Source organism: Dendrobates tinctorius, unplaced genomic scaffold, assembly GCF_039654945.1.
Source record: "Dendrobates tinctorius isolate UK_male_01 unplaced genomic scaffold, ASM3965494v1 ptg000099l, whole genome shotgun sequence".
In the NCBI taxonomy this organism is placed as follows: Eukaryota; Metazoa; Chordata; class Amphibia; order Anura; family Dendrobatidae; genus Dendrobates; species Dendrobates tinctorius.
Genome location: NW_027361767.1, coordinates 8245156 through 8269705, shown reverse-complemented (window position 1 = coordinate 8269705; position 24550 = coordinate 8245156). Strand labels below are relative to the sequence as shown.

The 24550-nt window shown below is 43.1% G+C and overlaps 1 protein-coding gene across 1 annotated transcript in view; it reads right to left on the bottom strand.

Annotated features, from left to right (window-relative positions):
* Positions 1-24183, bottom strand: part of LOC141099341 (beta-1,3-galactosyltransferase 2-like) — a 59102-nt gene extending 34919 nt beyond the window's left edge. Inside the window, exon 1 of the mRNA XM_073587591.1 lies at positions 24026-24183. The gene's annotated coding sequence lies outside the window, so the exon portion shown is untranslated. The remainder of the gene's footprint in view (positions 1-24025) is intronic.
* Positions 24184-24550: the final 367 nt, after the last annotated feature.

Sequence of the window (24550 nt, the reverse complement as noted above, 5' to 3'; positions counted from 1 at the left end):
CCACCACCATGCTTTACAGTAGGTATGGTGTTTGATGGATGCAACTCAGTATTCTTTTTCCTCCAAACACGACAAGTTGTGTTTCTACCAAACAGTTCCAGTTTGGTTTCATCAGACCATAGGACATTCTCCCAAAACTCCTCTGGATCATCCAAATGCTCTCTAGCAAACTTCAGACGGGCCCGGACATGTACAGGCTTAAGCAGTGGGACACGTCTGGCACTGCAGGATCTGAGTCCATGGTGGCGTAGTGTGTTACTTATGGTAGGCCTTCTTACATTGGTCCCAGCTCTCTGCAGTTCATTCACTAGGTCCCCCCGCGTGGTTCTGGGATTTTTGCTCACCGTTCTTGTGATCATTCTGACCCCACAGGGTGGGATTTTGCGTGGAGCACCAGATCGAGGGAGATTATCAGTGGTCTTGTATGTCTTCCATTTTCTAATTATTGCTCCCACAGTTGATTTCTTCACTCCAAGCTGGTTGACTATTGCAGATTCAGTCTTCCCAGCCTGGTGCAGGGCTACAATTTTGTTTCTGGTGTCCTTTGACAGCTCTTTGGTCTTCACCATAGTGGAGTTTGGAGTCAGACTGTTTGAGGGTATGCACAGGTGTCTTTTTATACTGATAACAAGTTTAAACAGGTGCCATTACTACAGGTAATGAGTGGAGGAAAGAGGAGACTCTTAAAGAAGAAGTTACAGGTCTGTGAGAGCCAGAAATCTTGATTGCTTGTTTCTGACCAAATACTTATTTTCCACCATAATATGCAAATAAAATGAAAAAAAAACAGACAATGTGATTTTCTGGATTTTTTTTTCTCAGTTTGTCTCCCATAGTTGAGGTCTACCTATGATGTAAATTACAGATGCCTCTCATCTTTTTAAGTGGTGGAACTTGCACTATTGCTGACTGACTAAATACTTTTTTGCCCCACTGTATATAGCTATAAGCTTCCATAATACATGGACCAGTCTGGGTGTAAAGGGACAGATGTATATGTGCTATGTAATATGTTTTGCTGTAACATATACAGTATATGTGTACGTGTAGGGCAAAGAAGGAATTAGCTGGAGACAGTGGAGTATAGAGCTTGGCCACTAGGGGGAGTCATAGTACAGAGAAAGGAAAGATCTTAACAACAGCTAATGTAAGAAAAGCCAAGTGTAATGGTAATGTAAAATATGACATAAGATTCCCCGGATTTATCAAATTGCAGAATCTTCTAGTTACACAGTGAACTATGATATGTCAGTGTGGGGGGTTTGACCCCCCTTCCCTTCCTTAGCCTGTCACAGCTGCAGTGTTGTATTCTGTCACTGCAGCCATTCACCCCCCTGTTCCTCCCCCTCAGCTCACACACACAACCAGCTGTAGCTGGATTTACTAGTCACTGGCTTCCTGCCTCACGGCAGAGGGTCCCTTTTTCCCCTCCAACATGAGCAGACTGTCCCATAGCATATAATGGGAATTTATTCATTCGGTCGTAATACAATGTGAGATTGGGGTAGAAAAACGAAACCTACACAGTTGGAACATGCTTCGATAGAGCATCGCTTCAGCGTCTCTTGGTAGTCGCTAGCACCGACAGAATCCGAGAGACGGATTTCTCCTGAACCCTGAACAGAGTCGAGTATCGGTTTCATGTTTAGATTCAATAGGATGCTGATTCTGACCCAGATAGAATGATTGGTCCGCTGTTACTCTGCTAGGTTCTCAAGCCCAGTTATATAGCCAAGAAGGTTTCAGAACAAAAATTGTAACTTAGAGAAAAGGGGAGGATCCCGGTAACTCAGCCCCTTTTATGATGTCATGACCCAGAACTATAGAGTACACTCACTCAGTCAGGAGGTCAGTCTATAGAGGGAATCCGAGACACACAGCCACACTGTCATGCATGGCGACGTGTGGCCCATTTCATTCACCCAGCCTGATTTGCCGGAATAAAGTAAATACCATGTGAGTGTTTTCTTCTTTAACCCTGTTTTATTTGTAATTGTATTGTACATAGCCTTTTTTCCGTCTGTAAACACTGCCCATCTTTTGGGAATAAACTATAAAATTTATTAGTTCTGCCTCCTTGCTCTGTGGCGAATGTACACGTGCTTGAAGTAATTACACTATTAATTTGGGGTTTGCTACGGATCCTCTTAATTAAATTATTGATTAAGAGAATCGTTAGCTGGTGGCAGCGAAGTGTGGTCCCGGTTGGGTGGGTGAAGCTGGCAGCGACGGAAGGGGTTTTATAAGCTTTTGTGTGGCTGCGGCCAGAGCATTTATAATTCCCTCACTGCAGCACGCCCAACAGCCAGTCCACAGGGAGCGGCCCATCTGGTGACCAATTATCCCAGGTGTAGTTTCCTGACTGACCTGAGGGTAAGGGGGGCACCAGAGAGCTGCAAGTTCCAAAGTGGAACTGAAAAGTGGGATATCTATAAATCCCGACAGCTTGTAACATATTGTGGCAGTGGTGGGATAACTAAAATAAACCCCCTGCGATAAATTGTTAGGGCAAGACTAGCTTGCTCTTTTTTATCACAAGGTGCCAGTGGTGGGATACCTAAGATAAGCCCCTTGTGCCTGTAATAGCCATGTGCAGCCAAAGGTCACATTCCCCGGTCCGTGACATATTGGTGGTACCAGGCGGGATCGTGACATATTGGTGGCAGCGGCAGGATTGTGACACCAAGTCATGGTGGGCAGAGCTAGTGAAACATGAGAAGGGGATTTCCAGGCTGAAGGGATAAAAGGGGAGGTTCCTTGACCTAGGAAGAAGAGCTAAGGAGGAGACAGAGGGAAGAAGAGCTCAGGAAGAGACAGAGGAGAGAGACAGAGAAGAAGGAAAGAGAGAGAGAGAGCAAAGAAAGGGGGTTGGCCCCGGAAGACAGTGGAAGGGACAGAGAGCCTGGGGTACCGAACTGCTGGAGAGCTGGGCACTGAAGCGAAGTAGGTGTGGCAGCAGGTGGACGAGCCAAGTAGGTGATCGCTGTTGCCATGGGCCTAAGGCAGCCACAGTGAGAGAGTCTGAAACAGCATCACACCGGGGAAGCAGAGGAAGGAAAGAGGAGACATGTATACAGGTACCCAGGCAGGTGTGCAGTAGCTGTCTGAAACTGCTGATGCTGGAAAAGGAACCTAATAAAGGAACTGTTTGAACATTCACTGGCTCCGGTCTTCAGTCTTTGGGAACACACTTCGGCCATCGCAAAGGTGCAGAGTGTACAGAAGGGACCACCCTCCCCAGTTGGCACACGTTCCTACACTGACATTAAACTGCCACAAATCTCTTGCCTGCTTTGAACTAACTCTTTACTATGCTACTCATGCCACAGCCACTTCATAGCCATGGAAGCCACACATCTACTTACTGTCAACTATATTTCATATTGCTAGATTCTAAAGATGCTGCCTGGGCTGCTGATGGCCCTAAACTGCCACACATCTCCTTTCCTGCTTCATCCTAACCATCTGTTGTGCTGCTCCTGCCACAGACACGCACAGCCACTCTAGACACAGCTTCTTGCTGCCTAATGCATTTCATAGTGCTAGACAGTAATACTAATGCTGGGAAATGTATTCTTTTTAGGGTACATCAACATGAAGCAGCTTCCAAAATAAGGCTATTTTTTTTTTAGCTTGGTCACAAAAAGCCATAGCGTCTTCATTTTGAAAAATGTACTTCTGTTTCGTCTCCCTGAAAAAAGGGATAATTTTTGGATGGCTTGATAAAAAGTCTTTACATTTGCCTAATCACTTTGTGATTAGCAAACTAGTTGCAGACAACAAAATAGGGATCATTTTTCCATCTTAACTGAGAAACAATAACTTCACTTTCAAAACAGTACACCTGTTTTGTCTCTTTAAATCAAAGCATAATTTTGGGCAGCTTGTGAAACAGTTATTGCTTTTTTGCATAGCGAAGTGAAAAGCTCTTTATATTACCTAAACAGTAATAATTTTGTTACCAGTGGCTTCTTCCATTTCTATTCCCTTTGTATTAACAACAGCAAGGCATGCATCTGCATGCCCCAAAGGGATAATTTTTGGATCTTTTATACAATATTAGTAACATACAATGACTTAATCTGCTCATTGCAATTTTTTTTACTGATGCAGGTTTTTTAACTTTGAATCACATAGATTAGTAAAACTGCGTTTTGTTCAGCACCATCATATCCAATGGATATCTTCTTCACTAGTAGTGCAGTAGAATTATCTGCATATCCCTTTCTAATAATGAAACTACTGAGTGTGATTAAATATGTTGCTGGTTACCAGTGCTTACCATACATTTTCTGTAGCGAGATAGGTTGAGGTCACTTAGAAATTAAAAAGTCTGTATTTGCGCTACAAAGCTTAAGACGGGTTAATAATAATAATACATTTTATTTCTATAGCGACGGACATATTCCGCAGCACTTTACATTTCAGAGGGGACTTGTACAGATGATAGACATTACAGCATAACAATAATCACATAGATCATAACAAATACCAAGAGGAATGAGGGCCCTGCTCGCAAGCTTACAGTCTATGAGGAAAGAGGTAGACACGAAAGGTGGGTGGTAACAATTGCCCTGATTGTATGGACCAGCCATAATGTTAAGTGTGTAACAGTACAGACACAGAGGGCTAATGGATGCATAAAGCATGTGGGAACATGATGCGGGGAACCTGGTTATGGTAAAACATTTGACTGTGCCACATAGGGATAGTTAGGGTAATGTGTTGAGGCAGTAGGCCAGTCTGAATAAATGAGTTTTCAGGGCACGCTTAAAATTGTAGGGATTGGGGACTACTCGTATTGACCTGGGAAGTGCATTCCAAAGAATTGGCGCAGCACGTGTATAGTCTTGGAGACGGGAGTGGGAGGTTCTGATTATCGAGGATGCTAACCTCAAGTCATCAGCAGAACGGAGGGCACGGGTAGGGTGGTAGACTGAAACAAGGGAGATGTAAGGTGGTGCTGAGCCATGGAGTGCTTTGTGGGTGAGGGCAATAAGTTTCTACTGGATTCTAGAGTGGATGGGTAGCCAGTGTAAGGACTGGCACAAGGTAGAGGCATCGGTGTAACGATTGGCGAGGAATGATCCTGGCTGCAGCATTCAGGATGGATTGGAGGGGGGAAAGTTTGGTAAGAGGTAGACCGATTGCAAGAGAGTTACAATAGTCCAGACGAGAATGAATAAGAGAAACAGTAAGAATTTTTGCAGAGTCAACGGGTTCAATAGTGTTATGCTCACGCCCTGACAGGTGGGTGTGAGCCAGGGGGTTGTGGCCACACTGTGCCACAAACCAGACTGCCCTGGAAGGGGCATGACTAGGACAGCTGCCTTGGTTGTCACTGGAGCCTCTGATGGTGAGGTCAAACTTGTGCGGCAGGCAGCTGCTAGGTGCCACTCCAGGGAGGTGTCTGGCTGTGGCTGCTGATCCCACTTGGGGAGACGGCGGCACGGCTGAGACACTGGTAGGCAGGCACGACAGAGACACGAGCAGGCGGGCACGGCTTGAGACTCAGAGCAAGCAGGCACGGCTTGAGACACCGGCAGGCTAGCACGGCAGAGACACCGGGCAGGCTGGCACGGCAGACACCGGGCAGGCTGGCACGGCAGAGACACCAGGCAGGCTGGCACGGCAGAGACACTAGGAAAGCTGGCACGGCAGAGACACCAGGCAGGCTGGCGTGGCAGAGACACAGGGCAGGCTGGCGTGGTGTATGTATCATAGAATCATAGAATTGTAGAGTTGGAAGGGACCTCCTGGGCCATCTGGTCCAACCCCCTGCTCAAAGCAGGATTCGCTAAATCATTCCAGTCAGATGTCTGTTCAGCCTCTGTTTGAAGACTTCCATTGAAGGAGTACTCACCACTTCTCGTGGCAGCTTGTTCCACTCATTGATCACTCTAACTGTCAAAATGTTTTTTCTAATATCTAATCTGTGTCTCCTCCCATTCAGTTTCATCCCATTGCTTCTAGTCTTTCCTTGTGCAAATGAGAATAAAGTTGATCCTTCTACAATGTGACAGCCCTTTAGATATTTGTAGACAGCTATTAAGTCTCCTCTCAGTCTTCTCTTTTGCAAACTAAACAATCCCAAATCCTGCAACCTTTCCTCATAAGACAGGGTTTGCAGACCGGTCACCATTCTGGTCGCCCCTTTCTGAACTTGCTCCAGTTTGTTGATGTCTTTTTTAAAATGTGGTGCCCAATACTGGACACAATATTACAGATGAGGTCTGACCAAAGAGGAGTAGAGGGAAATAATGACTTCACGTGATCTAGACTGTATGCTTCTGTTAATACATCCTAGAATTGCATTTGCCTTTTTTGCTGCTGCATCACACTGTTGACTCATATTCAGTCTGTGATCTATTAGTATACCCAAGTCTTTTTCACATGTGCTGTTGCTTAGGCCTATTCCTCCCATTCTGTATATGCTCTTTTCATTTTTATTGCCCAGATGTAGTACTTTGCATTTTTCCCTGTTAAAAACCATTCTGTTAGTTGCTGCCCACTTCTCCAGTTTATTTATATCTTTTTGAATCCTCTCTCTCTCTTCTCTAGTATTAGCTATCCCTCCTAGCTTTGTGTCATCAGCAAATTTTATCAGTTTACCCTCAATTCCTTCATCTAAATCGTTGATAAAGATGTTGAACAATACAGGGCCCAGGACAGAGCCCTGTGGTACCCCACTTGAGACATTCTTCCAACTGGATGTGCAGCTATTTACGACCACTCTTTGGGTCCGATCACTAAGCCAGTTATGAATCCACCTAACGGTTGCCTTGTCCATTCCATACTTAGTCATTTTTCCAATAAGGATTGTATGAGATACTTTGTCAAATGCTTTGCTGAAGTCAAGATATACTATATCTACAGCATTTCCTTGATCCACCCAATCAGTGATTCCATCATAGAAGGAAATTAAGTTAGTCTGACATGACTTATTAGTTACAAACCCATGCTGACTCTGTTTAATCACTTCATTCTTATCCAGGTACTGACATACATGTTGTTTAATAATTTGTTCAAAGATCTTTCCTGGTATAGAAGTCAGACTCACCGGCCTATAGTTGCCTGGGTCCACCTTCTTCCCCTTTTTGAAGATAGGAACAACATTTGCTCTTCTCCAGTCTTCAGGGACTTCTCCTGTTCTCCAAGAATTTTCAAAGATTATGGTGAGGGGTTGCAAAATTTCTTCTGCTATCTCCTTCAGTACTCTGGGGTGTAATTCATCTGGACCTGGAGACTTGAATTCATTTAGGTTAGCTAAGTGTTTCCTCACTATCTTTCTGTTTATAGATATCCCGGTTTCTTCTATTCCCTTAATAGGACAGTGAAGAACACTTGATGTTACATTTCCTTTCTGAGAGGAGTGTAGTGGGTGGAGGTACTGGTACAGGCAGGAAGGAACAGGCAGAGACCTGTTCACACAGAAGGAGCAAGTACAGATACAGGCAGGAAGGAGAGGAGCATGACGGAAAAGGTTTAGACCTGTTCACACAGGAGGAGAAAGTGCAGATACAGGCAGGAAGGAGTGGAGTATGACGGAACAGGTTTGTACCTGTTCACACAGGAGGAGCAAGTACAGATACAGGCAGGAAGGAGTGAAGTATGACTGAACAGGTTTGGACCTGTTCACACAGGAGGAGCAAGTCTGGAAACAGGAAGGAAGGAGGGGAGTATGACGGAACAGGTTTGGACCTGTTCACACAGGAGGAGCAAGTACGGATACAAGCAGGAAGGAGTGGAGTGTGACGGAACACGTTTGGACCTGTTCACACAGGAGGGGAATCACAAGGCTGCGGAGAAGAGCAGGAGACCAGCAAGAGGTTGTGCAGCAGCAGAACCAAGCAGAACTGCAAGAGTACAGAGATCAGGCAGAGCCTACAGAGCAGGCAGAGTCACAAGAGAGCGGAACACCAGCTGACAGGGAGGACACAAGGAGAGACACAGCAGGGTAAGAAGCCAAAGATAAGGAGACAGATTGATGTAGGACAGAGTTTAGACTGAGTAACAGAACGAGACAAGGCACAAGACCAAGGACACAGGGAACAGAGTATACACAGATACAAAGCAAGGCTAGGAGCTACAGCACAGAGACCAGGAAATACTGCCTCCTGGAGGGCAGCAAGGCAGGTACAAGGCAAGGCTAGGACAAAGACACAGAAAACAGAATATTCTGCCTCCGGGAGGGCAGACAGAGAGTACCAAGCAAAGCTAGGAGAAACACAGAGCAATACCTGGCAGCTCAGTAGCAAGACACTAACTGAACTAACAAATTGCACAGGCAAGGTTCCAGTGGGTGGAGCTGCTCTAAATACTAGAGGGCTCTTGGTAATTGGTCAGGGACAGATTAGACAGGTGCACCCTGACTCCATAAGAACCAGAGGGTTCTGGCACTGCCCCCCTATGCACACAGCTAGGAAACATGCACAGAGCAGACAGGAGACAAGAAGCACTGAGCATGGAGCTGGCAGCAGACAGAAATCACAACATGACCTGGAGCTGTGTGAGTAAGTTGATGTGTGGGGGATGGGAGACCATGCAGTGATGCCAGCAGGGTTGTTACAAATAGACTCCCAGGTGGCCTCTGATTGCTATACATATATTTTCAAGGCAATTAGAGGCTTTTTAGTAATGTGACTTGCCACAAATATATTAACCACAAATCTCATTTTGGGGGAAAATTTTGCGAAGCAAGTGAGTTTGAATGTCAAAAGTTCTGCTCATCTCTTATTAGCATTATAACTGAAGAGCTGTAAACATTATCTATTAAAAAGGACCTTTCACCAAATGTTTCATGTTAAACAGGACACATCATGTAATAGTGGTTGCAGAGAGAAAAAAATGTTTATTTTTTTTTTCTTTTAATTTTGCATCTCCATTGCGGGACTATTAACAATCAAATATTTGGCACCTAATTAATTACCTTTAGTTAAGTCTAAGTGGATGTTATTACATAGTTTTCACTGGGGGAGTGTATTTTTGCCTCCTGTATCACGCTGACGAATCATAAGCAGGCAGCAATATTGAAGTGCAGAAGGACCTGTAATATTGTCATTGGGTCACATGACCTGAATCCACAGATCCTGCCAGCTGAAGCTTGCAGCATAAATAAGCACTGAAGATATACTACACAGTCAGAAGAATTTTTATATGTGAGATAGGAATTCCTCTTTAGAACCTTAATTTGCCCCGCAGTCCTTTTTATTTATCATGTAAGGATCCTCAACGTTGGCCTCCAGGAGCCAAAGTTATTTTTCATTTTTGTCTCCCTACAGCTTGTCTATCGTGTGTGTATTCCTTACATGATTTATTTATTATTGTGTCCCCTTATATATGTATATTTCCATTCCAATTATTTATTTTATGTCAATGACCTCTTATTATTGATTTACCATATATACTCATGTACAAGCTGAGATTTTCAGCACACTTTTTGTGCTGAAAACGCCCCCTTGGCTTATACACGAATCATTGTCCAGAAAGCTGATGGGGGAGGGGGCTTCCAGAAGACATCTATACTCACCCTCTGTTGCTGGATCTCCGTCCCGGTGCCGGCAGCTCTTCCTGTTCCTGTTCTGAGCAGTCACATTGTACTGCTCATTAAGGTCTCCACTCCATGGAGCACATATTCATTACCTTAATGAGCGGTACCACGTGACCGCTGAGCACAGGAACAAGGAACGGCTTCCGGCACGGGACAGATGCATTGCAGGGACAAGCGAGGAAGGTGAGCAGGATGGGAGGTATGAACCATGCTGGGGGGTTGAGAGCAATGGGGGGTTGTGATCCATGCTGGGGCTTGTGAGCCATGCTGGGGGGTTATGAGCTATGGGGGGGTTGTGAGCCATACTGGGGGGTTGTGAGCCATGTTTGGGGGTAGTGTGCTATGAGGGGCTTATGAGCTATGCTGGGGGTTGTGAGCCATGCTGGGGGGTTGTGAGCTATGGGGAGGTGTGAGCCATGCTGGGGGGTGTGAGCCATGCAGGGTGGGTGTGAGCCGTGCAGGAAGTGTGTGAGCCATGCAGGACCGTATGAGCCACGCATACAACAGGGGGATCCACACATAGCAGGACAGGACGGGGTAGCCACACATAGCAGGACAGGACAGGGGGATCCACACATAGCAGGACAGGACAGGGGGAGCCACACATAGCAGGACAGGACAGGAGGAGCAACACATAGCAGGACAGGGGGATCCACACATAGCAGGACAGGACAGGGGGAGCCACACATAGCAAGACAGGACAGGGGGAGCCACACATAGCAAGACAGGACAGAGGGAGCCACACATAGCAGGACAGGACAGGGGGAGCCACACATAGCAAGACAGGACAGGGGGAGCCACACATAGCAGGACAGGACAGGAGGAGCAACACATAGCAGGACAGGACAGGAGGATCCACACATAGCAGGACAGGACAGGGGCAGCCACACATAGCAAGACAGGACAGGGGGAGCCACACATAGCAGGACAGGACAGGAGGAGCAACGCATAGCAGGACAGGACAGGGGGATCCACACATAGCAGGACAGGACAGGGGGAGCCACACATAGCAAGACAGGACTGCTGCACATCCAGTTGGAAGAATGTCTCAAGTGGGGTACCACAGGGCTCTGTCCTGGGCCCTGTATTGTTCAACATCTTTATCAACGATTTAGATGAAGGAATTGAGGGTAAACTGATTAAATTTGCTGATGACACAAAGCTAGGAGGGATAGCTAATACTAGAGAAGAGAGAGAGAGGATTCAAAAAGATTTAAATAAACTGGAGAAGTGGGCAGCAACTAACAGAATGGTTTTTAACAGGGAGAAATGCAAAGTACTACATCTGGGCAATAAAAATGGAAAAAGCATATATAGAATGGGAGGAATAGGGCTAAGTGACAGCACATGTGAAAAAGACTTGGGTATACTAATAGATCACAGACTGAATATGAGTCAACAGTGTGATGCAGCAGCAAAAAAGGCAAATGCAATTCTAGGATGTATTAACAGAAGCATACAGTCTAGATCACGTGAAGTCATTATTTCCCTCTACTCCTCTTTGGTCAGACCTCATCTGGAATATTGTGTCCAGTTTTGGGCACCACATTTTAAAAAAGACATCAACAAACTGGAGCAAGTTCAGAAAAGAGCGACCAGAATGGTGACCGGTCTGCAAACCCTGTCTTATGAGGAAAGGTTGCAGGATTTGGGAATGTTTAGTTTGCAAAAGAGAAGACTGAGAGGAGACTTAATAGCTGTCTACAAATATCTAAAGGGCTGTCACATTGTAGAAGGATCAACTTTATTCTCATTTGCACAAGGAAAGACTAGAAGCAATGGGATGAAACTGAATGGGAGGAGACACAGATTAGATATTAGAAAAAACTTTTTGACAGTTAGAGTGATCAATGAGTGGAACAGGCTGCCACGAGAAGTGGTGAGTTCTCCTTCAATGGAAGTCTTCAAACAGAGGCTGGACAGACATCTGACTGGGATGATTTAGCGAATCCTGCTTTGAGCAGGGGGTTGGACCAGATGGCCCAGGAGGTCCCTTCCAACTCTACGATTCTATGATTCTATGATTCTAGGACAGGGGGAGCCACACATAGCAGGACAGGACAGGGGGAGCCACACAAAGCAGGACAGGACAGGGGGAGCCACACATAGCAGGACAGGACAGGGGGAGTCACACATAGCAGGACAGGACAGGGGGAGCCACACATAGCAGGACAGGACAGGGGGAGCCACACATAGCAGGGCAGGACAGGGGGAGCCACACATAGCAGGACAGGACAGGGGGAGCCACACATAGCAGGACAGGGATGAGGGGACAATACATACCCAGCTTATACTCGAGTCAATAAGCTTACTCCGTTTTCCATGGCAAAATTAGGTGCCTCGGCTTATACTCGGGTCGGCTTATACTCGAGTATATACAGAACCTCTTTTTCCCCTTCTTACATTCCGTCTTCTTTTTCTTTCTCTCTCAATCTTTTCATTACTTCACACTTTTTTTTTCTCTTATGTCTTTTCCTGTCCTCTCTTGCCTCACTCTGTTCCATTGTCTGCCCTCGAAGTTAAAACTCCCTTACCCCACCTCTAATCCAGTATATACAAGACCTTTTGGTTTGATGGCCACCTGACCGCAGCATTTGACGATTCCTCTTGCCCTGAGGGATGGAGCGCTATTTCCCTCCTGAAGTGCTGATTTTCCAAGAATAGTTTGCGGACTCCATATACAGAGCCCCTAAGTGCTAGAAGATTATCAGCTTTTAAGGGGCCTATTCCGTCTTTTTTTTTCTTTTTCACATTGATGTATTTATAAAATTTTGGGGATTCATTTTAATGCCGCTGGCGATTTATTTCTCTGTGAATAACTTTGCTAGCTTGATCTCTTTTTTACATTTCTTATTGAGATCTTTATACTACTGAAATGCAACTTCTGTATTCTCAGCCTTCAAGAGTTTAAATGCCCTTTGTTTAAGTCTTATTAAACTTTGTACTGTCTTATTTATCCATAATGTTTTTTTTTTTATTCCTGGATATTTTATTACCAGAGGGTATAAGTTTTCTACAAGATTCTAGTAGCACATCTTTAAACAGGCCCCATTTATGGTTGGTATTCCCAGTAATCATGAGATGGTCCCAGTCTCCCCGATTAACCTCTTCCCTCAATTTGTAATATTCTTATTTTTTTCATAAATAAACCAGTGTGATTGCTTGTTTTTGCATGACCAGCTGGTGTTTTTATTGATACTATTTCTGGATACATAGTTGTTATGTGTTTTAGGGGCCAACAACTAACCCAAAAAGGCTACCTTGGATAGTGCCAAGCTTTGGGTTCAAGTCTGCAATCACTATATATATGATCATCTGAGAGCACAGTTCATGCTGGCAGGATTCTCTGGAGCCAGGAGCGGTTGAGCACAAGACTGCAAGCATGCGATGTTGGCAGCCTCAAATAATACAAAGAGACATAGTGAGGCTAGACACGTCTAGTCGTAATGTGGCAGGAAGGATGCAAATTGCTCCTGTCAGGAGAATACTGACAACGCGGACAGTGGGTGGGAAGATTCACAAGAATCACAAGTCTGTAGTCACATAGCGTGATTGTTGCAAACTTCAGCCCCAAGTCTGGAAAACCCATTTAATGTGTAGTAGCTAAATGATGCTGTCATTCAATGAGGAGTACCCACCCCACAGGAAGTAAGAAGAAACTGCATAATTCAGCTGTTCTAGAAACAATTTGAGAATCCCTATTTAATTTCTAAAATTGGTTCCATATTATAAGCTAAATAGGCCAGGGCCACTGTCCATAATGAAGTCTCGTTGAAGAGAAAGTTTGATGAATTCTGTCAATAAGCTGATTCATAGGGAACAGGCTTGATGAGATGATCTCCAAGGAAAATTTAATCTCCAGAATGGTATTTGATCTGGAAACCCAACTGGATCATGCTCTACTAAAAATAGAAGATTGTGAAAACAGGTCCAAGAGAGTAAATTTTAGGATCTGTGTGTTGCCTGAAACAGTTACAGTCATTGAGGAATTTGTTTCTGAGGTATAGAAATAACTGATTTTTAATATATATAATACATCCGGAGATTAAAAGAGCTCATTCATGTGTTAAGGCCCCGTTACACGCTGGATACCCGATCAGGACCAGCGAGCACGCTGGTATCCATAGTAAACAGCGGGTAACTAAGCGCAGAGCCGCGCTTACCCACTGTTTACCCTGGATACCAGCTCCCAGCACCTGCTGTATGGCGCTGAGAGCTCGCTGATCGTTGGTCTCTCGCTGTCACACGCAGCGATGGGTGCTGCTCAGCGGGAGACCAATGACAGATTTATGGCCCAGACCATTAGGCAACGATCAGCGATCAGCCAACTGATCGTTGATCGTTGCTACATGAAAAAAGTGGTTTGGTACCGTGTTAGCCAGTAGAAAAAAATATATAAAGTGCTCTCAGTGAGAGAAACAAAATAGGAATCTTGTGGGTATGATACCTTTTAATGGCTAACAAATAATAGTGAATGTTGTTACAAAGCAAGCTTTCGGGACTGCTTATGTCCCTTCATCAGGCTGATATGACAAAATATTTGAAGAAACCTTATTTATATACAGTTTAAAGCACAACATTTCAATAAACAAACAATGAGCTTGAAGAGAGAATCCTTAATTAGGTAAGATCAGATAGGTAGTATGAAAAGTTCTGAAGATCAAAGGGCTACTTGGAGTAGATAGCTCAGATATGGTAATGGGTCATAAAACCTTCTGACAAATTGAGTCCTGTGTGAATAGAATCAAAGATAGTAATGAATTTGTGCTCCCACACTCTCCGATGCATCTGTGATTTAAAATTGCCTTTTAAAATGACAACTTTCATATTGCCTATGTTGTGTCCTGGACCACAGAAATGTTTAGCCACAGGTAAATGGGTTTTTTTGTCTGTAAAGGCCCTTTTACATTTAGCGATGCACCAGCGATCCAACCAGCGATCCGACCCGGTCAGGATCGCTGGTGCATCGCTAAATGATCGCTAGTGAGCTTTCATACAGAAAGATCTCACAGCGATGCAGCAGCGACGCAGCGCACGATACTTACCATTCACACACAGCGATCCTGCGTCCTCCCGCCCGCGTCCACGCGTCACTGGACGTCACAGCAGGAAGTCTCAGCAGGAAGCGCCCGACGAGAAATGGAGCCGGACATTCTCGCGCGATCAGCGATGGACAGCGGGGGAGCCGGTCGGAGGTAAGTATCACACATAGCGATATCGCTAGCAATATCGCTATAACGTCACAAAACCGGTGACGTTTTAGCGATATTGCTAGCGATATCGCTATGTGTAAAACCCCCTTTATTGTATGACGATGAGACCTCATCCTTGCTCTCAGTCTCTGTCCTGTTTCTCCAACATACAGGCCACCCACAGGACATATATTGCATAGAATTAAATACACCACATTGGAAGAGGAACATGTGAATGTCCCTGGGATATTATAGTCCTGCTGTGTGTTGGGAATTTGGATTTTGTCTTTGGTCTCTATATGAATGCAGGTTTTGCATCTTCTCCCATTGCAAGGATATGTTCCTCTTGGTGAATCAGAGGGCATTGAACTTCGGATAATGATGTTTCTTATATTGGGAGGTTGTCTGTAACATAGCAAGGGGGGGTCTTTGAATAGTGTTTTTAACCGGTCATCCTTGTGTAGGATATGGTGAAGTTTCTTAGCCATTTTTCTGAGTATTTCAAGCTGTGGGTTGTAGGTCACTACCAGAGGTACACGATGATTTTCCTCTTTTTTTCTGTATTGAAGTACTTGACTTCTAGGGATCCTTGTGGCCCTAACGATCTGATCATCAAAGGAGGTGGAATGGTAACCTTGATTTAAAAATGACATTTTAAGCTGGGTTAGGTGTTCATCCCTGTCCTTGGGACTGGAACAGATACGGTTATATCTGAGGGCCTGGCTGTAGACAATGGATTTCTTAATGTGTTTAGGATGGAAGCTGTCCCATTTGAGGTATGTGGGACGGTCAATTGGTTTCCGATATACTGATGTTTGGAATGAACCATTTTGGATTTTTATGGTGGTGTCTAGGAAGTTGATTTTTGTTTTTGAATGCTCTAATGTCAAGTTTATGGTTGGATGAAATTTGTTGAATTTGTCATGGAAATTTAGAAGTTCTTGTTCAGGCTCAGTCCAGATTATTAATATGTCATCAATGTAACGGAAATAGGCAAAGGGTTTGATGGAGCAGGATGCTAAAAAGTCATTTTCCAGTTTAGCCATGAAGAGATTAGCGTACTGGGGTGCCATTTTACTTCCCATAGCGGTGCCGGTGCGTTGTAGGTAGAGCTCCTCACCGAAAGAGAAAAAGTTGTGTGTGAGGATGAATCTGGTAAGTGCTATTACAGACTTGGAGGGGATCCCATTGGCCTCAAGAAACATTTGGCAGGCCGCTAGTCCATCTTCGTGTGGGATGTTGGAATATAAGGATTCGACGTCCATGGTGGCTAAGATGGTGCTGTCGGGGAGGGGACCTATCGTGGATAGCTTATTAAGCAGGTCTGTAGTGTCCTGTATATAGCTGGCTGTCTTCCTTACCAGCGGCTTGAGGATGTTTTCAATCCACCCTGAGAATTTTTCAGTTAGTGTTCCCACCCCTGAGATGATTGGCCTCCCTGGGTTGCCTGGCTTATGAATCTTGGGAAGCATATAGAACTTTCTATATGCTTCCCAAGATTCATAAGCCAGGCAACCCAGGGAGGCCAATCATCTCAGGGGTGGGAACACTAACTGAAAAATTCTCAGGGTGGATTGAAAACATCCTCAAGCCGCTGGTAAGGAAGACAGCCAGCTATATACAGGACACTACAGACCTGCTTAATAAGCTATCCACGATAGGTCCCCTCCCCGACAGCACCATCTTAGCCACCATGGACGTCGAATCCTTATATTCCAACATCCCACACGAAGATGGACTAGCGGCCTGCCAAATGTTTCTTGAGGCCAATGGGATCCCCTCCAAGTCTGTAATAGCACTTACCAGATTCATCCTCACACACAACTTTTTCTCTTTCGGTGAGGAGCTCTACCTACAACGCACCGGCACCGCTATGGGAAGTAAAATGGCACCCCAGTACGCTAATCTCTTCATGGCTAAACTGGAAAATGACTTTTTAGCATCCTGCTCCATCAAACCCTTTGCCTATTTCCGTTACATTGATGACATATTAATAATCTGGACTGAGCCTGAACAAGAACTTCTAAATTTCCATGACAAATTCAACAAATTTCATCCAACCATAAACTTGACATTAGAGCATTCAAAAACAAAAATCAACTTCCTAGACACCACCATAAAAATCCAAAATGGTTCATTCCAAACATCAGTATATCGGAAACCAATTGACCGTCCCACATACCTCAAATGGGACAGCTTCCATCCTAAACACATTAAGAAATCCATTGTCTACAGCCAGGCCCTCAGATATAACCGTATCTGTTCCAGTCCCAAGGACAGTGATGAACACCTAACCCAGCTTAAAATGTCATTTTTAAATCAAGGTTACCATCCCACCTCCATTGATGATCAGATCGTTAGGGCCACAAGGATCCCTAGAAGTCAAGTACTTCAATACAGAAAAAAAGAGGAAAATCATCGTGTACCTCTGGTAGTGACCTACAACCCACAGCTTGAAATACTCAGAAAAATGGCTAAGAAACTTCACCATATCCTACACAAGGATGACCGGTTAAAAACACTATTCAAAGACCCCCCCTTGCTATGTTACAGACAACCTCCCAATCTAAGAAACATCATTATCCGAAGTTCAATGCCCTCTGATTCACCAAGAGGAACATATCCTTGCAATGGGAGAAGATGCAAAACCTGCATTCATATAGAGACCAAAGACAAAATCCAAATTCCCAACACACAGCAGGACTATAATATCCCAGGGACATTCACATGTTCCTCTTCCAATGTGGTGTATTTAATTCTATGCAATATATGTCCTGTGGGTGGCCTGTATGTTGGAGAAACAGGACAGAGACTGAGAGCAAGGATGAGGTCTCATCGTCCTACAATTACAGACAAACAAACCCATTTACCTGTGGCTAAACATTTCTGTGGTCCAGGACACAACATAGGCAATATAAAAGTTGTCATTTTAAAAGGCAATTTTAAATCACAGACGCATCGGAGAGTGTGGGAGCACAAATTCATTACTATCTTTGATTCTATTCACACAGGACTCAATTTGTCAGAAGGTTTTATGACCTATTACCATATCTGAGCTATCTACTCCAAGTAGCCCTTTGATCTTCAGAACTTTTCATACTACCTATCTGATCTTACCTAATTAAGGATTCTCTCTTCAAGCTCATTGTTTGTTTATTGAAATGTTGTGCTTTAAACTGTATATAAATAAGGTTTCTTCAAATATTTTGTCATATCAGCCTGATGAAGGGACATAAGCAGTCCCAAAAGCTTGCTTTGTAACAACATTCACTATTATTTGTTAGCCATTAAAAGGTATCATACCCACAAAATTCCTATTTTGTTTCTCTCACTGAGAGCACTTTATATATTTCGTTGCTACATGGCACACTCAACGATGTCAGCTGCAACGTCACCAAAGTGGTGACGTTGCAACTATATCGTTCACAATATCGTTGCGTGTAACGGGGCCTTTAGGGAGCAGACCAGTACAAGATATCTAGCCAGGGAGACACATCAAAGCAGGTTATCCAAATGAGAGTCACAGTTGTAAGGCAGTTGGGTAATCGGAGGACAAAGAAAGATCAGAAAACAGAGATAGAGTATAATAAAAGAAGTACTGTGGAATGTAGCTAAACCAGTATTAGCAATAGCTAATACTGGCAGCCCGGGATTGACAGCTAGAGGTTTAAATAGTGGCAGCCCGAGAGACTTCTAACATGAATGTTACAGAAGCACCCTCTTGTAAGTTGACCTCCTGATCTTTACAACCAGGCTTTTCAGGAAATGACACATGGAATGTCCGGATTGGGTTGCCAGCAAGGATGATACTAGCCAAAACCCAAGATTGATCCTCTGGTTCATAATCTCTCCAGTGTACGAAATTAATTAAGGACCCTATCACCACACAAGAATACAGAATTTTTGTACCTCTTGTTCTAAGTTGCTCCCAATCATGATGGGAGGAGCTGGGTCTCTGACAAGGTGAACAGGTGAACAATATACCTTGAGCAGGGAGTTGTGATTCACCGTATTTTTTGGATTATAAGATGTACTATTTTCCCTTAAATTTGGAGGGGAAAAAGAGAGAGTGTATTGTAATCTGAATGTAGCTTATCAGGGGTAGGGGTGGATGCGATGGAGCGGGGTCTCAGGGTTGTTGCTGCAGGAAGCTGGTGGCAGGAGCAGGGCAGGCGATGCTGAGGGTTTCAGGCTGGAAGAAGGGGGATGTTCGGCGGTGCAACGCTGCGGCGAGCTCCAGGCTTTCGCAAAATGTCTACGGAGCCCTTGCACTTTTCATGGTTTTCAATGAGGTGGACTTCGGGAGAATAGCTACTGAAGACAGCGCATGCTCAGATTTGCAACTGGGCACCAAGATCTCGGCTTCCGAGATACCAATCTGTGCATTTACCCAAAGTCTACTGCATTGAAATTCATGAAAAGCAGGTTTTCTGTTAACAACATTAGCCCCCTCTTCTTAGTTGAATTGGTCGATGATTTAGCTATTTTAGAAAAGTTTTTTAAAAAATTTAAGGCAATAATTAGCAAGAAGTGATCAAAAGTGATCAAAACACCAAACATGGTACAAGTAAAGACGACATCTTGTCTTGCTAAAAAAATAAGCCCTCACATGCCTCTATTGACATGAAAATATTAAACTTATAACCTTCAGAACATAGTAACAGAAAAAGAAAATATTTTTATTCTGGATATTTATTGTATACATATTTTTTTTCCCATTTTCCAATACACAATATGTTAAAACTAATGGTGTCATTCAAAAGTACAACTCTCATGGCCATATTAACAAAAAATAACAAAAGTTATGGCTTTGGGAAGAAGGGGAGAAAAAAAAAAAATGCAAAAATGAAAATACCTCCAGTCATGAAGGGTTTAATGTGTTTTGCTTCTCTCTTCCCTCTGTGTAATCTTTTCTTTCCCATCATTTATTCTGATCTTTATATTTGATATTTTCTCATTGTCGTCAATTTCCCTTAACTGACTTGACACTGGTGTTTGTGTCAGGTGCGCATTCATTTGTTTAATCTCATTATTACTAATGTCCTGTAATTGAATTTAAGCCAGTATTTGTACAACTTGTTATTCCACAACAATTTCATTAGCATATTATATGCGTGAACAAATTATAGTGACTATGCCTTTGCCTGTTAGACACGTATTTTAATTCTCATGATCTCAATTATAAGATTATTAAAATATATAAATGGAGCACTCCCATTCAAAACTTTGAGTTTGTATTTATTGTACATTCATTATGTTTGAAAATGGCTCGGTTAGAGCAAATACGCATCAGTGATGCTATATTTGATGGAATAGATTTTTTAAACTTCTTGAATCACATGAATCTTTCTACTTTTCACATCTTATAGGACGCCTTCCCTAGACGTGAGCGCCACCAACTTCACAAGGCCAACTTGATCTATTGCTGTTCCTAACAGCTGGTTGTTGAGATCAGGGAGGGGTGGCCGAAGACACTGATTCTTTACAGTGATTTTGTTAAGTTCTCAACAGTTCACACATGATCTTAGGGTACCGTTACACATAGCGATGCACCAGCGATCCCGACAACGATATGGATCGCTGGTGCATCGCTAAGTGGTCGCTAGTGAGTCGCCACACAGGCAGATCTCACCAGCGACTTCGCTGGGGTTGGGGGTCGCTACTTACCTGTCAGACGCGGCGATCCTGACGTCCTCCCGCCCGCATCCACGCGCGTCGCTCGTCGGCGCCACAGGAAGCGCCTGACGAGAAATGATCCAGGAGCTTCTCGCGCGACCATAGATGAGCAGCGGGGGAGCCGGTTGGAGGTAAGTATCACATGCAGTGATATCGCTAGCAATATCGCTGCAACATCAAAAAAAAGGTGACTTTATAGCGAAATTGCTAGCGATATCGCAGTGTATAACGGGGGCTTTAGCCCACCATTGTTTTTACCAATAAAAAAGAAACCTGAGCCTAACGGTGACATGGGACGGACTTATCAACCCATTTTGCAATCTATAATCCTACAAAAGCAATGGAATAATCTGCCCTAAGCAATAAAGTGAGATGAGAAACAGTACCATCAATGATGTATAAATAATTATTTATTGAAAAACTCAGATAATATTACAGAGTATATACCCTAAAGACAAAACAAGCTACAGGGGGGGAAATAAGTATTTGATCCCTTGCTGATTTTGTAAGTTTTCCCACTGACAAAGACATGAACAGTCTACAATTTTAAGGGTAGGCTAATTTTAACATTGAGAGATAGAATATCAAAAATAAAATCTATAAAATCCCATTGTATAAATTATATAAATTTATTTGCATTTTGCAGTGAGAAATAAGTATTTGATCCCCTACCAACCATTAAGAGTTCTGACTCCTACAGACCAGTTAGATGCTCTTAATCAACTCGTTACCTGCATTAAAGACAGCTGTCTTATACAGTCACCTTTATAAAAGACTCCTGTCCACAGACTCAATTAATCTGTGAGACTCTAACCTCTCCAACATGGGCAAGACCAAAGAGCTTTATAAGGATTTCAGGGACAAGATCATAGACCTGCAAAAAGCTGGAATGGTCTACAAAACCATAAGCAAGACGCTGGGTGAGAAGGATACAACTATTGGTGCAATAGTAAGAAAATGGAAGAAATACAAAATGACTGTCAATCGACATCGATCTAGGGCACTATTGCTTTTCGACTTTTCACTGTATAATTGTTCAATAAACAACTTGAGACATGATTACATTTACAAAAGCTAATTTTTTAGGGACCGTTTTACTTTTTAAGTTACTTTGAGGAGCCTATAAATCAGAAATCTCCATCCAAAACAGTACCCCATTTTAAAAACTTCACCACTTAATATATTCAAAGCCCATCAGTTGCTTTTAAAGAAATAATGCGGAGTGAAATGAAAAAATTAAAAATTATATTTCTCCCACGAAAGTATTAGTTTAACCTCAAATTTTTCATTTTCACAGCATTAACAGGAAAAAATTGATTTTTGATTTTCAATTTCTACTAAGTACACCTATACTCCATATGTGGCCAGAAACTACCATTTTGGTGCAAGGCATGGCAGTGCTCCAAAAGGAAAGAGCACTATTATACTTTTGGAACCCAATTTTGCCTGAAGTATTATTATGGAAGCCATGACATGTCAGGAAAGCAGAAACCACCCATAGGTGACTCAATTTTGGAAACTACACCAATAAATGAATACATCTAAGGGTGGATAGATCATTTTGAAAATTTGTAACATTGGAATGTGAAAGTGAAAATGTTCCTTTTTTTTTTTACACAAAATATGTTCATTTTCACAAGGGTGCCAGGACAAAATGGACCGGATAATTAGTTAAAATTATCACAATAATAAGCTATGAAGCAAAAAGAAGAAGATTCCCATTAAAGTACCTCCTATGGGCCACATCACAATTTTTTTTGCTATATCTTTTGAAAAGGCAATTTCAAGATGAGAGTAAGAGAGTGAATTCATTTAATTTAAATTTGCTTAGGCATGGACCACTTGTAAGCCCTGAACCTCCAGGGTTCAGACTTGGAAACTTAGTGTAATGCTGCTGCAGTATAGTGCAACCTCCACCAGGGGGTGCTGGTGAGGGAAGAGAGGTTGCACACACAGCGTAGGAACACTGAGCAGCAGCAGAGGTGCCACAGGTGGCGAAAAAGTGGTCAGACAAGCTGAGTCAGAAACAGTCAGGAGAAGTACCAGAGGTCATAACAATACACGTGATCAAATACAAGCCAGAAGTCAGAGCCAGACGGAAGCAGAGAAGTGAAACAGTCAATTAGGTCAGAAGCCAAGTCGGGTCACATACTAAGGGGTCCAAGCACAGGGAATGAACAATAAGACAAGCGGGGTGGCAGGAAAGGGAAGTCACGGGAACATAGTAAACTGGCAGAGGACAAAACACGGTATCTAGGGGTCAGCTGCTCTAGACTGGAAGCATGAACTATCACTGACATTGGTCTGCAGGCCACAGCAGATTGAAGTAACCACACTGAAACCAAAATGAGGCAGAGAAGGTTAACCCCCGCAGGAGAGAATAACAAGAAACAAACCCCGGCCTGGATCATGAGACAGGTTCCTGTGAATTAATTTGGATGAACAGGTGAGTCTATATAAATATGATAATGGACCAAGATGTCTATGTTGAGAAATTTAACTATCCATCTGCACTATATAGCTGACAAAAGGGTAGAATTTGGTCCCCAATATAAGCTCAAGGCTTTCAGGGTCAAGTTATAGTAGGTTTCAGTTAAGTATTGGTGTAAGATGTCTCACAGTTAACTAATACAGAAATCATTGGGATATGTAAAACAACCAGTATAATACAATGTGTATGAGTCTACCCCGACAAAGGATCTTAGGGGAGAGGATGATCTGGCCTGAGGGATTTCTAAAGGCTCTTTAGTTTGGTCTGTGAGAAGTAAAGTTGCTGCCAGAGTTGCCCTTTCATAGAGAACACAGGAGTTTGGAGAGATAGCTGTGTGTATGGCCAACTTTGATGTCCTCATACACATAACATGGCTGTCAACCAATCAGAAGCTTTAAGTCCTTAAATTTAGGGCAATTTTTTGCTTGTTTGTTCTTTGTACTTTCTTGACATTTATAGGGTGGCTAATAATGAAGTTTTAAAGTGTTAATTTGAATATTTCTACTCTGTCTAGCATGACATTTTACGTGGAAAGACAAATATATGTGATGGGTGGTACACTCACAGAAGCAACCTTACCACACTCATGAAGTATCGTCTATTTTGAATGAGCCCATGTTCGCTAGTCTTTATATGGTTACTGCACTGCCCAGATAGATCCTACGTATTAACCATGTAAGGATCCAGGATTCAGTCAGCTTTGGCTTCCAGGACCCAAAGTCATTTTTCGTTTTTGTCTCCTTACATCCTGTGTGTGATATCTATGTAGGTGACTGAACTCATGATTAAGTAACAAGTGGAAAAATTACAAGACGGCAATCTCTTTCATAGACTTTTGGAACAGATCTGCATTATTCGGAGCCGATTTTTCTTAGCACAATGGACATAATATAACAATATACAATCGAGCTCTACCAATACAACAGCTCAAAAGAGGAACTGACCAAATTCTGGAATATGAATAGTTAGGATCTGATCTGGAAAATCTTGGAACTAATATCAATCTATGAACAGTAAAAAAGGGTCTATTCACCCAGTGATAAAGACAAGGTGGTGGTCAGTGCTCATATTTCTCACCACTCTATGATATCCATTAGTAGAGCCAGTCCTACTTACTTCAGAGGTTGTCCTTCTGTGTTGGTGGGCTTCTTAAAGACGTTCTCTCTCCTCCACTGCTGTAATCTGCTGATACTCTTTCAAAACCAGTCTGTTCTAATGCCGATCTTCTTAACACTTATTTCTAATAAGAAGTGGATGATGGTGGTGACAGAAGGTGAAATACAGAAAATAAAAGACAATGGGTGGAATCAGGCGAGAAGATTCACTTCCTTCATTTGTAAAACTTTCTATAAGATTCATCATCACTTTGCATATCTCTAATTCCAGAAGATTAAAAGACTTATGAAAACAAACTAGTTTTGTCTTTCCAGCTTCATCTCTTACACAATACTGAGTCACAACCGTGCAATAAAACATGCCCCTATCACCAACTATTCTGAAGTGATTAATTTAAAAAAGAAAAAAAAAGAAAACTCAATCTCTTATCGCCACTACAAATGTTTACTTTTACACATTTGTTTTACCTCTCATTCTTCTGGGAGCCATAACTCACTCTTCTAAGAGCTATAACTTTTTTTTTCC